Genomic DNA, 13,784 nt, shown 5'->3' with positions numbered 1-13,784 from the left:
CCTGGTCATGTATATCTTTGCCAATTTAGCACTGGTGTAAGTGGTCTTTAGTGGGATGAAATGAGCTACTTTCGTCAATCGATCGACTACAACCCAAATCGAGTCGTAGCCTGAACGAGTCCTGGGTAATCCCGTGATAAAAATCCATGCCTAGCTTATCCCACTTCCATTCGAGTATCGGCAATGGTTGTAACAATCCCGCTGGCTTCTGATGCTCTGCCTTTACTCTCTGACATACATCACAAACTGCTACATACTCCGCAATATCCTTCTTCATTCCGGTCCACCAGAAAATATCCTTCAGATCCAAATACATCTTGGTATTTCCTGGGTGAATTGAATACGGTGAGTCGTGTGCCTCTTGCAAAATCAACTTCCTGATCTCCGGGTCATTGGGCACGTAAACGCGGTCTTCAAACCATAGGGTATTGCTCTCATCCTCATGAAATCCTTTAGCTTTTCCTTGGCTCACTTTCTCCTTAATGGAGGCAATCTCTTTGTCAGTCTTCTGAGCTTCTCTGAATCTATCCATCAAAGTTGACTGAATCTCCAATGCTACTACATAGCCTCTCGGAACTATTTCCAAACATAGTTCACGAAGATTTTCTACTAACTCCTTGGGTATTTCTCCCGTCATTAACGTATTGACATGGCTCTTACGGCTTAATGCGTCAGCTACTACATTAGCCTTTCCGGGGTGATAATGCAATCTCATATCATAATCCTTGATGAGCTCCAACCATCTCCTTTGTCTGAGATTCAACTCTTTCTGTGTGAAAATGTACTTCAAACTCTTATGATCTGTGTACACCTCACAATGGTTTCCAATGAGGAAATGCCTCCATGTCTTCAGTGCATGCACTACGGCTGCTAATTCCAAATCATGCGTGGCATAATTCAACTCATGAGGCTTCAGTTGTCTTGAGGCATATGAAACAACTCTCCCTTCCTGCATAAGCACCGCTCCAAGTCCTTGACATGAAGCGTCGCAATACACCTCATAATCTTTGGTCTGGTCTGGCAAAATCAACACTGGTGAGGTAACCAAACGTTTCTTCAACTCCTGGAAACTAGCCTCACATTCCTCTGTCCATATGAACTTGGTATCTTTCTTTAACAACTCAGGCATGGGCTTCGCAATCTTTGAGAAATTCTCAATAAATCTCCGGTAGTATCCTGTGAGTCCAAGAAAACTCCGAATCTCTCCAACTGTTGTTGGGGCTTCCCACTTGGTCACGGTATCAACTTTAGTGGGATCAACTGCTATACCCTCTCCAGATATACCGTGTCCGAGGAATCCTACTTCCTTCAATCAAAACTCACATTTGCTGAACTTGGCATATAATTGATGTTCTCTGAGCTTTCCAAGTACCAAACGCAAATGCTCCTTATGCTCCTCTTCATTCTTTGAATAAACCAGGATATCATCAATGAACACTACGACGAACTTATCCAAGAACTCCATAAACACTTTGTTCATCATGTTCATAAAATAGGCAGGTGCGTTAGTCAGACCAAATGACATAACGGTATACTCGTACAGCCCATACCTGGTGGTAAAAGCTGTCTTCGGAATATCCTGTTCTCGAATCTTCAACTGGTGGTATCCTGATCGCAGATCAATCTTGGAAAATACCTTAGCTCCTTGCAATCGATCAAACAGATCGTTGATCATTGGTAGTGGGTACTTGTTCTTGATTGTTACTTCATTCAATCCTTGATAATCAACAACCATCCTTAATGATCCATCCTTCTTTTCCACTAGAAGTACTGGCGATCCCCAAGGCGAAGAACTTGGGCGGATATATCCCTTATCCAGTAACTCCTTAATCTGCTTCTTAATTTCCACCAAATCCTTTGCTGGCATCCTATATGGTCTCTTTGATATTGGCCCTGTGCCTGGCAATAGCTCAATCAAAAAGTCAATATCTCTATCCAGTGGCATGCCTGGCAACTCCTCTGGAAATACTTCAGGGAAATCCCTTACCACTGGTACTTCCTCCTGCACAACTCCTGTTAGGCAATTTACTTGAGTCCTCTTTGGCATATGCTGGGATACATACTTGATCCTTCTCCCTTCTGGGGTGGTAAGCAAAATTGACTTACTATCACATTCAATATTCCCTTCATACTTTGATAACCAATCCATGCCTAATATCACATCCAATCCTTGGGATTCCAATACTATTAGGTCTGAGCGAAAAACATAGTTACCAATCCTTAATGGTAACCGATCACACCATAGACTAGCCACATACTCTGCTCCAGGCGAGGTTACTAACATGGGTGACCTAAGGTCTTGGGTTGATAGGTTATACTTATACACAAGTCCCCTTGAGATGTATGAATGCGATGCACCAGTATCAAAAAGAACGAGTGCAGTAAATGACTTAACCAAAAACTTACCTATTACTGCATCAGGCTGAGCTTCAACCTCCTCCATGCTAACGTGGTTCACCTGTCCCCTGTTGAAAGGGTTCGGCTTCTTCCCAGAACTTCCATTGCCATTTTGGCCTTCAGGACATTCATTGGCATAATGTCCGGTCTTTTGACACTTAAAGCAAGTGACTTGGCTCAGGTCCTTCTTGGCTGGGGTTGATGGGTTGGTGCGATTCTGGCCGTTGCTTCCTCCATTGCCATTACCATTCTTGGTGCCATTGTGATTGTGCGATCTACCTCCTCCATGAGTATGCTGAAAATGTCCTCCCGGTCTAGGGGTAAAACGTGGCTTCTGCTGAGCTCCTGAATTGTACTTCCCTTGTCCATACTTCCTCTTGCGATTCTCAATTTGCTGCTGCTTCCCTTCAATCATAAGAGCACGATCTACCAACTCCTGGTAGTTGTTGAAGGTGGCTACCATCAACTGCATGCTCAACTCATCATTCAATCCTTCCAGAAACTTCTCATGCTTTGCTGCATCCGTAGCGACATCATCTGGGGCATAACGTGCTAACTTACTAAAGTCCTCCACATACTGGCCAACTGTCCGTCCTCCTTGGCGCAAGTTGCGAAACTCACGCTTCTTCATGGCCATAGCTCCTGCTAAAACATGTGCAGTACGAAAAGCCTGCTGAAACTGGTCCCATGTGACAGTGTCGACTGGGAAAGTGGCTGTGAAATTCTCCCACCATGATGCTGCGGGTCCTTCTAGCTGATGTGCGGCAAACTTCACCTTCTCCGCATCTGTGCATCCTGCTGTGGTCAATTCCCTAGCTGTCTTGCGGAGCCAATCATCTGCTACTATCGGCTTGGTGCTACTGGAAAACACCGACGGATTCAGCCTAAGAAAATGGGCTAAGTGATCAACAGGTGGTGGTGGTGGTGGTGGGGGGTTGTTGTTGTTGTTCCCCTGATTCTGATTCTGAACTAGCAACTGCATCAATGTGTTCTGCTGCTGGATCAACTGGGTGAGCTCCGGTGGAAAGGCAAATCCAGGGTCACGTCTCGGAGTCATCTGAGGGTTTAGAAAAGATGAGATGTAAGAATAGAGGGGGTCTAAAGAGAAAACACTACCCATATGCACATGAGGCAAAAGCAAACAATTCACTTCATTCAATCAAACAAGGGCATACAATCGATCTATCTATCGCAAAAGTGCTCGGACTACTATATTTACATGGTGGACTACTACTACTGATGAGGTGGTCTACTAGAAATATTCTTCGGTTGCAGACTCCATGATATCTGCTCCAGCTTCATCAACATAGTCATCATCGCTACTATCTGGATCCGAGTCGGTGTCGTCGATGAGGATGTAGTCTTCCGGGCTAATCTCCTTGGGTTCTTCGTCTTCCTCTACTGGCGTAGGGCCTCCCATAAATATTCCAATCTTCTTGATCAGGTTGTCATTCTTCTCCACCAATACTTCAATTTCCTCTTCATAATCTTCATGTGTAGCCTTGAGTTCTTCCTCCAGTTCCTTGATTCTAGTCTTAGCCTTCTTCAGATCTGTCATGTCGGCGCACATCTGGTTCTCCTATCGTCGAATGTGCTGGTTTAGCTCCTGGATAAAAGCTGCGATTGATCTATCCTTCCTGGTGCTGATCATCTCCCAGTGCTCATCTCGGCGCCCACAAATCTGGTAGATAGTATCCTTGAGATCATTGCGGTAGACTTCTCTAATGCGTCCCATGGCGATGTGAGCTGCCATGCTCTTTCCTAGACTCCAAGTTGGTGCATCAAAAGAAAACTCTATGGTCTCAGTGACTGGCATGAACGTCCTTCCTGGAACTTGAACTTGAATCATCCAGCGCTCTTCTTCAGGTAGAGTGGCGTTGTAGGTTCTGGTGAAGCTTGGTACTCACTATGACTTCATACTCGATTCACCCAAGGAAACACTAAGATGTATTTGGATTTGAAGGAACGTTTTTGGTGGACCGGTATGAAGAAGGATATTGCCGAGTATGTAGTAGTATGTGATGTATGTCAGAGAGTTAAGAAACACGAGAAGCCAGTAGGGTTACTACAGCCTATGCCGATACCCGAATGGAAGTAGGATAAACTTGGCATGGATTTTATCACCAGATTACCCAGGACCCGATCAAGATATGACTCTATCTGGGTAGTAATAGATCGCTTGACCAAAGTGGCTCACTTTATTCTTGTGAAGACCACCTATACAAGCGCGAAGTTGGCCAAGATATATAGGACTAGGATCGTATGTTTGCATGGAGTTTCGAGGACCATTGTATCAGATCGAGGAACACAGTTTACCTCGAAGTTTTGGAATCAGTTACACAAGACTTTGGGTACAAGGTTAGAGTTCAGTACAACCTTTCATCCGCAGACAGATGGAAAGACCGAGAGAGTCAATCAGATTCTAGAAGACATGCTGAGAGCTTTTGCCCTAGATTATGGATCTATTTGGGATGATAATTTTCCTTACGCAGAGTTCTCTTATAACAATAGCTATCAGGCTAGTTTGAAGATGGCCCCTTTCGAAGCTTTGTATGGAAGGAGGTGCAAGACACCGTTGATGTTGGATGAAGTTGGAGATCGTCAGTTGTTCAAACCAGATTTAATCAAGGAATCTGATGAGAAGGTTAAGTTGATTCATGATAGACTGAAGGTAGCTCAGTCCAGGCAGAAGAGTTATGCCGACATGAAATCGGAGACAAGGCATATCTTCGTGTGTCACCACTGCGAGGAGTCAAATGATTTGGAGTTAAAGGTAAGTTAGCCCCAAGATTTGTAGGACCATATTGAGTTTTGGAACGTATGGGAGAAGTGGCCTACAAGTTGGAATTACCCGAAGGTTTGTCAGGAGTTCATGATGTGTTTCACGTTTCCCAATTGAAGAAGTGACATGCCGAGATGGTCGATATTCCTTTGAGAGATACGGTGACCCTGGAAGCAATTCAGTTGGAGAGTGACCTAACCTACGAGGAGAAGCCTATCAAGATTCTCGAGTTTGCCAGCCGAGTTACATGCAACAAGGTTATTAAGTTTTGCAAAGTTCAGTGGAGCCACCATACAGAGGAGGAAGCCACCTGGGAGCGAGAGGAAGACCTATGGAAAGACCACCCACACCTATTTTCTAGCCAACCCGAATCTTCGGGGCGAGATTCATCTTAAGGGAGGGGGGTAAATTTGTAACATCCCAATTTTCAATTTGGATGTTGTACATAGATCATCATATGCATATCATATTTTTATTTGCATTTGGTTGTGATCCTAGAAATTTTAAGCAACTCAAGGACCCAAGGAGAGAGTTGGAGGTTTCATAAATTTTCATATTTGAATTTATCATCAAATTTGAAAAGAGGATCAATTTGATTTTAATATTTTCTCTCCAATTATTTCCAACAATAAAAATAAATGGAGAAGATAATATGACTTCTTCCAAAGGTTTGATAATAAACAGGTAATAGGTACTACCTCATCTACTTCCCATCCCACAATTTAATTAGATCCTAATCATGCAATGTGTGAGGATTGATCTAATGCAATAAAACTGGGTAGTAGGAAAAGTATGATCAAAGTGTTACTTGTCTTGCTGATGATCCGGGAAACCTAGCGATTCGAAGTAACAAGCAGCGCACTACGGGTATTCTATCGCAAACAAACAAACAAGCATACAATAAGTACTCATCTAATGCACAGGTAAAACTCAAATAAGAGATCTAACCATAAGGTTCAACTTAAGAACTCCGGTTGGCAAAAAGAATCAAATCGAACGTAGCAACAAAAATCAAACGGCGAAAGAAAACAACTTTGTTCTACTAATCTGGATCTAGGGCAAATTTTACAGTAGCAAAATCTTGTTTAAGTTGGTTAAACGGATAGAGGGTTTCGAGACGAAACTCTAGGCACTTGAATCGCCTGATTCCGATAAACGAGCGAAAAGTTATACTAAAACGAAAATCAGATCAGGAATCGCGATCAAAAAAATCACGGATTTAATCCGAGAAAAAGAAAAACGATGAATGCTCGCTAAGTTAAATAAACCGGAAAAACCGATCTATTTAAAAAAACCGATGGAAAAACTGAACGGTTTTTCGAAAAAAATAAAAAAAAACCGGCGTGGATTTCGAGGCGGCGGCGGACCTCGGGCGGCGTGCGGCGGCGGCGGCATCCGGCGGAGGTGGCGGCGGCGGGGCAGCGGCGGTGGGAGCTGGGGACGGCTCGGGCTAGGGTTAGCTCTGGCTGGGCCTCCCCCTGGCTTAAATAGCCTAACGGGCCAGGAGTCCTAGTCGGACCCGGCCCTAGGTCGGTTCGATTTTTTTTAGATAATTACGCGCAGAAGAAAAATAAAAAGAAATACTAAACGGACTCCAAAAATTCCGAAATAAATTTTCACGGGCTTGTAAAATCAAGCCGCACAAGGTGAACATTTATTTGGGACCTAAATGCAATTTTGAAAAACGCACATTTTTCCTAAATTCAAATAAAACACCGAAAAACTCCGAAATAAAATCTTATTTGATTTTATTATTAAATCCTCAATATTTATTTATTTTGGGAAATTCATTTTATTCCCTCTCTCATATTTTTTATAATATAAATAATTGATGATAAAATAAATAAAATCAAATGATCCTATTCTCAAAATTTGAGAAAACTCAAATATGAAAATAACGAAATCCCCAACTCTCTCCGTGGGTCATTGAGTTGCGTAGAATTTCTAGGATCAACCAAAATGCAAAATAAAATAGGGTATGCAATGATGATCTAATGTATAACATTCCAAATTGAAAATTTGGGATGTTACAATGTATCTAGATGTATTTTAGTTCTAGACACATCCATTTTGATGACAAGTAATTCCGGGCGGAGGGAGTACTTAGTTCAAATAAGAAATAAAGTGGGGGTGGGGGAATTTAGTATGTACATCGAACTTGGTACAAACAGGAAGGAAAGGGGGTGAAAGTAGTACCGACTGGTCATCCAACCGGTCTCTTGGTCGAAAAGGGAAATATAGGGGTAACACTGTACACAGTGGTATGACCAGGACTAGATTTGCTATCCACACATAGGAGTAGGTGGCTAGAGTGAACAAAAATAGGACCAACCCAGATATGTTTCTTGGATGTTTGTTTCTCGGGGCAACAAACTATGAATCACCACTTTATGCCCCTATTTACGTACATGGTGCTGGACTGCTGGTGCACCCACTATTATAAGCCATGCCAAGTTTAGCCAAATGTTTTTGCCTGTAATTGTTTGAGACTCTGACTGTTTCCTCTGTGCCTTTTTGTGCAAACAGGGGTATCCAATTCACCTGGTTGCTGTTGTGACCTTTTGGTGCATTGCACAAAACTCTTCTTAAAAGAAGTGACTTTTGTGCTATTTAACTGGAATGTCAGAATGGAACAGTTGGTTCATTTTGGTGGAACTGCACAAAGGGAGATCTGTGTTCCAATCCGCATCATCCATATTGGCGCCAGAACCTTCCTTTAGCTAAGAATGATATTTAATGCATGTGTTCATCTCTATTTTCCGACTGCCGTGAGAAAATAATGATGTTTTTTACTAGTACACTTGTACTCCCTCACTGACAAAACCAATTCTGAATTAGAAGGCCAATCATGTACTTGGTTTCACCAACTGGTGAGGAGAAGAGAAACAGAGCAAGGAGTGGAAGAAGAAGAATATACAGTGCCAAGGCGATCTTGCTGAAGCCAGAGGCCTCAGTCGAGGCCATTCAAGGGCTCCGACAATGACTACCTTACATGTGAGACGATTCTCCAAGGAGCCCTTCCACTTTTGCTGTCTCACTTAATTAATTAGGAGTACTTAAGTACCACTAATTTATTACTGCCTAATTTTCCCGTTGGAGTTAAACAAATCTTTAGTAGGACCCTATGATGAATCATGTACGTGTGTACGTTTGTCTATGGAGGTGAATCATGTGGTGGAGCAGGGAGGGAATATTGTTAGTGTCATGACATAATAGTGCTATTGTTTTGCATGTCAATTTATTGCCATTGGTTCAATGAGGTAATGTTTTGTGTATTGTCCATCATGAATTTGATGCTACTGGTTGAGTAATATGCTAATGTCTTCCTATCCTTTCTCACTAAGCTAATGAAGGTTTCACCTTGTTCCTACTTGTGCAAACAGGGATCATGTTGTGCCAATCATACATTAAATGGAACTACACAAGACAATACAATGAACTGTATCCCAGCCAGTGCTTTAACTATGCTGAAAGTTCTTGATAATCTTTCAATATAATCTCAGCACTGGTAAACAAGAGTGATTTCAACCATACATTTAAAGTGCACAAAAATATATACTATTGTGTGATTCGAGTGAGTGCTTTATCATCTCTTATGGGACTACATGAATAAGCTTTTTTTCTCAGGTTGGTACGAGCCTAAGGCCTTCATACATATTAGTTTGCTGTCATCTCTATTTGTATCGTGCTACTGTCATGAGAAACTCCTTTATCTTTGCACGTTAAAGTTTTGCAACCTACGATAAATGGCAATGCTTTGAGTGTTGAGTTGAGCTAATTGGCACTGATTAAATAAACTAATACCTCTCTTTAAGCAATACTACTATGTTGCTAACTTTACCCATTAAGATAATGAGGGTGCTTCTATTTGTTAGTGTATGTTTCATAAACTAGTCCCTCTATTACAGTAATCTCACTCTCTCAACATATGTGCCAACAGGGATGCTCGATTTTGGTGGAACTGCACAAAAACTTTGGGTGCTTCATTGCCTCGACAACTTCCGTCCTTTCATGTCATTCGCTAAACTCCGCATGCTTTCTTCCTTTGTTGTCATTCGCTTGGCTTATCTCGGCTTCCAGTCAAAGGAAATAGTAATTGATATGCTACCTCACATAGGTTGGTACTGGTCTTTATCCTGATTATTGTGCCTGTCATATGTATTGGTAATTTGGTATTGTGCTACTATTTGCCGATTTCATAAAGGAGTAATTTGGAGCCTGAACTCGCGGGCAAATCATTACATCGGGTGATTTCAGTAGAACTGCACAAAATGATCAGATGGACAGGTACTTATGCTGCTGCTATGTACTCCAAAGTTCACTCATACAAGCATCGATGTTGGCAAGAAGTGCCTATATTCATTCAAGTATCAACTGGCGTCAACCAATTGTCAAACTCCAAGTGTTAGGAGAGTGAACGCCAAAAATATTGCTTGGTGCATAGCCCAGAAAAATGTAGTCCGGTCTTTGGTCCCAACTTGTGCCTTTTGGTTATCGGCACATATGGTTGCGAACTATATGGCATGGAGTCTAAAGATTCCAGACAAGTTGGTTGACGCGTATATTCATCTGGTGCTTAATCAGTCTGCACGCCAAGGATGCTCCATTTCAGTTGAACTGCAGAAAAAATTTGGGTGGTTCATTTTCTCAACCGCCTCCTTTCTTGTCTTCAATGTAGAATTTTGGCGAGATACAGGACCAAGATGACCCAGTAAACTGGTTGGATGAAAGTAGTGGCCAAGTTGCTCAAACCTCCCTGGGCACAAGGCCACTATTTGAGGATAAACCTACAAGCAAAGTTCAGATTGTCTGTGCTGCCTCTTATGTACTCGAAAGTTTACTCATACAAGAACTAATTTTAGCAAGAAGTACCTTCGATTGAACACCATTTACCAGTTTGTACCCTAGGTAATTAAAGTTCGTCCATGGATCATATTGGATGTGATCTCAATCATTTGGATGCATAAACATACTGAACATGTGTATATCTGAATCTTTTTGTAAATTATGTATGCATATTGTCATGTGATCTATCAATCATTTGGATGCATAGATATGCTGAGCTTGTGTATATATGAATCTTTTGAGTTGTTGATTGTGAATGTTGGCTATGGATATGAACATGTCCTATGAACCTGAGTTTGATATGAATGTTTACCTTTTCTTTTGTATTTGTGTGTGAACTTGTTAGTATGCCTACTGTGGGGTATAAAACGCAGGTCTCTTATAAAAGTAATGTTGTGTCCAATTTATGTTTTCCCTTCTAAGCACATTATATATATTTATATTATTACTATTATCGTATATTTTATAGAGACTTATATATACATTATAAAAACATCCCAACTTATAAAAGTAAATGTTTAACGGAAGTTGGCAAGGAAAATCCTAGTTGTTTTTGACTCACAGGCAAGGAAAACCCTGGTGATTGCGTACAAAAGCTTGCGAAGATTTTAAGGACCAATTTAATAATAACGCGCTCATTTTTATTTTGTGCAATAACTCGCTAATTTCTTAATTATATATATATAAAATGTGCCTCTTGGGTTTATTCTTTGATATTAATTGCTCCTTCTAACATAACATTATACTCCCTCCGTCCGAAAATACTTGTCATCAAAATGGACAAAAACGGATGTATCTAAAACTAAAATACATCTAGATACATCCCTTTTATCCATTTTGATGACAAGTATTTCCGGACGGAGGGAGTATATATAACGAGCCTACCTAATACGTGTATTTCAAGGAAGTGCAAATGGGTTGGGATTTCTTAGAAAATATAAATGGGCCTGATTGATGCGAAATTATTTGTTCACCCAGCCCAGCAAATGGACTGTACATTCTAGAAAACATGGGTTAAATATATGCCACATTTTTGCAGGCTCATGTGTGGGCCAATAGGTCGAAGCCTACGCAGGGCGTTGTCAACTTGGTCAACAAATGATTGTGTCATCCACAGCCATTGGATTTATATCCAACGGCCGGCATGCACCTTCAATCTCTCATCTTTTCCTCCAGTGCCGTCGGGACCGCCTGGTCCGACCTCCGGCGGCTAGCGGCTCTGCTTAGCACGCATCACTGCGAAGCGCTACCCCACCGCCGGCCAGGCTATCCCTCCACCCCTCGACAGCTCCTGTTATTCTCCACAGACTACAGCCACACGCCGCAACAGAACCAGTTATAACCCTTCTCCTCCTCTCAATCTGCGACTCCACTGCCGCGTTTTCCCATCTCCGAGTCGTTCCCGTCCGGGGCCTCGCCGTCGTCCACCGCCTCACTGCGTTCGGTGCGGCGTGGTCAACAAACGAGAGTCATCGGAAGAGGACTTTACGTGGAAAGCCTGACGGCTGGGACCCATGAGGTCCATGGTTGCACGCAAGGAAAGTTCCTCCTTATTAAGCTGAAAAAAATGTTTCCTCCACCTGACAGCTGGGACCCACCGGGTGTATCTTTGCACGGAAGGAAGTGCCTCCTTGTTTTGCAAAAAAAAATTATTCATCCCGTTGACAGCTGGGACCCGTCAGATTTGGTGACTGACTTGTGGGCCTACTAAGCGGACGTGTACACACGGCTTTGTCAACTTGGATGATTCTAGCAGCTGGACCGTTGGATGTTAATCCAACAGCCGTGCTCCTTCTTCAACCTCTGTTCTTGCTCCTGTCTCCCGTGGGCGGCACCGCGGCTGTGCTGCCGCGCACTCGAACTAGTGAAGTTTCCCACTCCTCTCCATCTGCGACTCCACTTCAGCTTAATAAATAGTAACGTCTTCGGTTTTAGCCCGGTTTTCTGTAGATTAACCAAGCAATTCTCTTCTTCTTAATGTGACGCCCCCGATTTGATCGTACACTAATCATGCACGCAAATGTGTACGACCAAGATCAGGAACTCACGGGAAGATATCACAACACAACTCTAGACACAAGTTAAAATAATACAAGCTTTATATTACAAGCCAGGGGCCTCGAAGGCTCGAATACAAATGCTCGAAGGCACAAGAGTCAGCGGAAGCAACAATATCTGAGTACAGACATAAGTTAAACAAGTTTTCCTTAAGAAGGCTAGCACAAAAGTTGGAATGATCGAAAAGGCGAGACCTCCTGCCTGGGACCTCCTAACTACTCCTCGAAGTCGAACTCCACATAGAATAATCCTCGGGGTCCTCTGGCTCCTGGACTCCATCATCTGGTCACAACAACCGGGTACAAAAAGGGGGAAAAGGGGGAGCAAAGCAACCGTGAGTACTCATCCAAAGTACTCGCAAGCAAGAAGCTACACTACATATGTATGCATTGGTATCAAATGGAATAAGGGTATCATATGTGGACTGAACTGCAGAATGCCAGAATAAGAGGGGGATAGCTAGTCCTATCGAAGACTACGCTTCTGGTAACCTCCATCTTGCAGCAGGAGTAGAGAGTAGATGGTAAGTTCACCAAGTAGCATCGTGTAGCATAATCCTAACAGATGATCCTCCCCTCGTCACCCTATGAGAGAGCCATCACCGGTTGTATCTGGCACTTGGAAGGGTGTGTTTTTATTAAGTATCCGGTTCTAGTTGTCATAAGGTCAAGGTACAACTCCAAGTCGTCCTGTTACCGAAGATCACAGCTATTCGAATAGATTAACTTCCCTGCAGGGGTGCACCACATAACCCAACACGCTCAATCCCATTTGGCCGGACACACTTTCCTGGGTCATGCCCGGCCTCGGAAGATCAACACGTCGCAGCCCTACCTAGGCACAACAGAGAGGTCAACACGCCGGTCTAAATCCTATGGCGCAGGGGTCTGGGCCCAACGCCCATTGCACACTTGCACGTTGCGAGGGCGTCCAGAAGCAGACCTAGCCTAGCAAGCGTTCCAGTCCAATTCGGCACGCGCCGCTCAGTCGCTGACGTCACGAAGGCTTCGGCTGATACCAAGACGTCGAGTGCCCATAACTGTCCCTGCGTAGATGGTTAGTGTGTATAGGCCAGTAGCCAGACTCAGATCAAATACCAAGATCTCGTTAAACATGTTAAGTATCCGCGAACGCCGACCAGGGCCAGGCCCACCTCTCTCCTAGGTGGTCACAACCTGCCCTGTCGCTCCGCTTCAAAGTAACAGTCGGGGGCCGTCGAGAACTCAGGCCCACCACTACCTGGATGGAGCCACCTGCCCCTTCAGCCCCCAACTCCGAACAGTACCACAGGTAATGTAACAGTGTAAAGTATATAATATATGCCCGTGATCACCTCCCGAAGTGATCACGGCCCGGTAGTATAGCATGGCAGACGGACAAGAGTGTAGGGCCACTGATGGAACACTAGCATCCTATACTAAGCATTAGGATTTCAGGTAAAGGTAACAACAGTAGTAGCAAGGACATGATATGCATCAGAATAGGATTAACGGAAAGCAGTAACATGCTACACTACTCTAATGCAAGCAGTAGAAAGAGAGTAGGCGATATCTGGTGATCAAGGGGGGGGGGCTTGCCTGGTTGCTCTGGCAAGAGAGAGGGGTCGTCAACACTATAGTCGAACTGGGTAGCCGCGGCGTTAGTCTCGGTGTCTAGCGAGAGGAGAGGGGGAAGAAACAATAAATATTAAGCAAACAGATGC

This window comes from Triticum urartu, chromosome 1, assembly GCF_003073215.2.
Source record: "Triticum urartu cultivar G1812 chromosome 1, Tu2.1, whole genome shotgun sequence".
Lineage (NCBI taxonomy): Eukaryota > Viridiplantae > Streptophyta > Magnoliopsida > Poales > Poaceae > Triticum > Triticum urartu.
Note: the sequence above shows the minus strand (reverse complement) of the source record.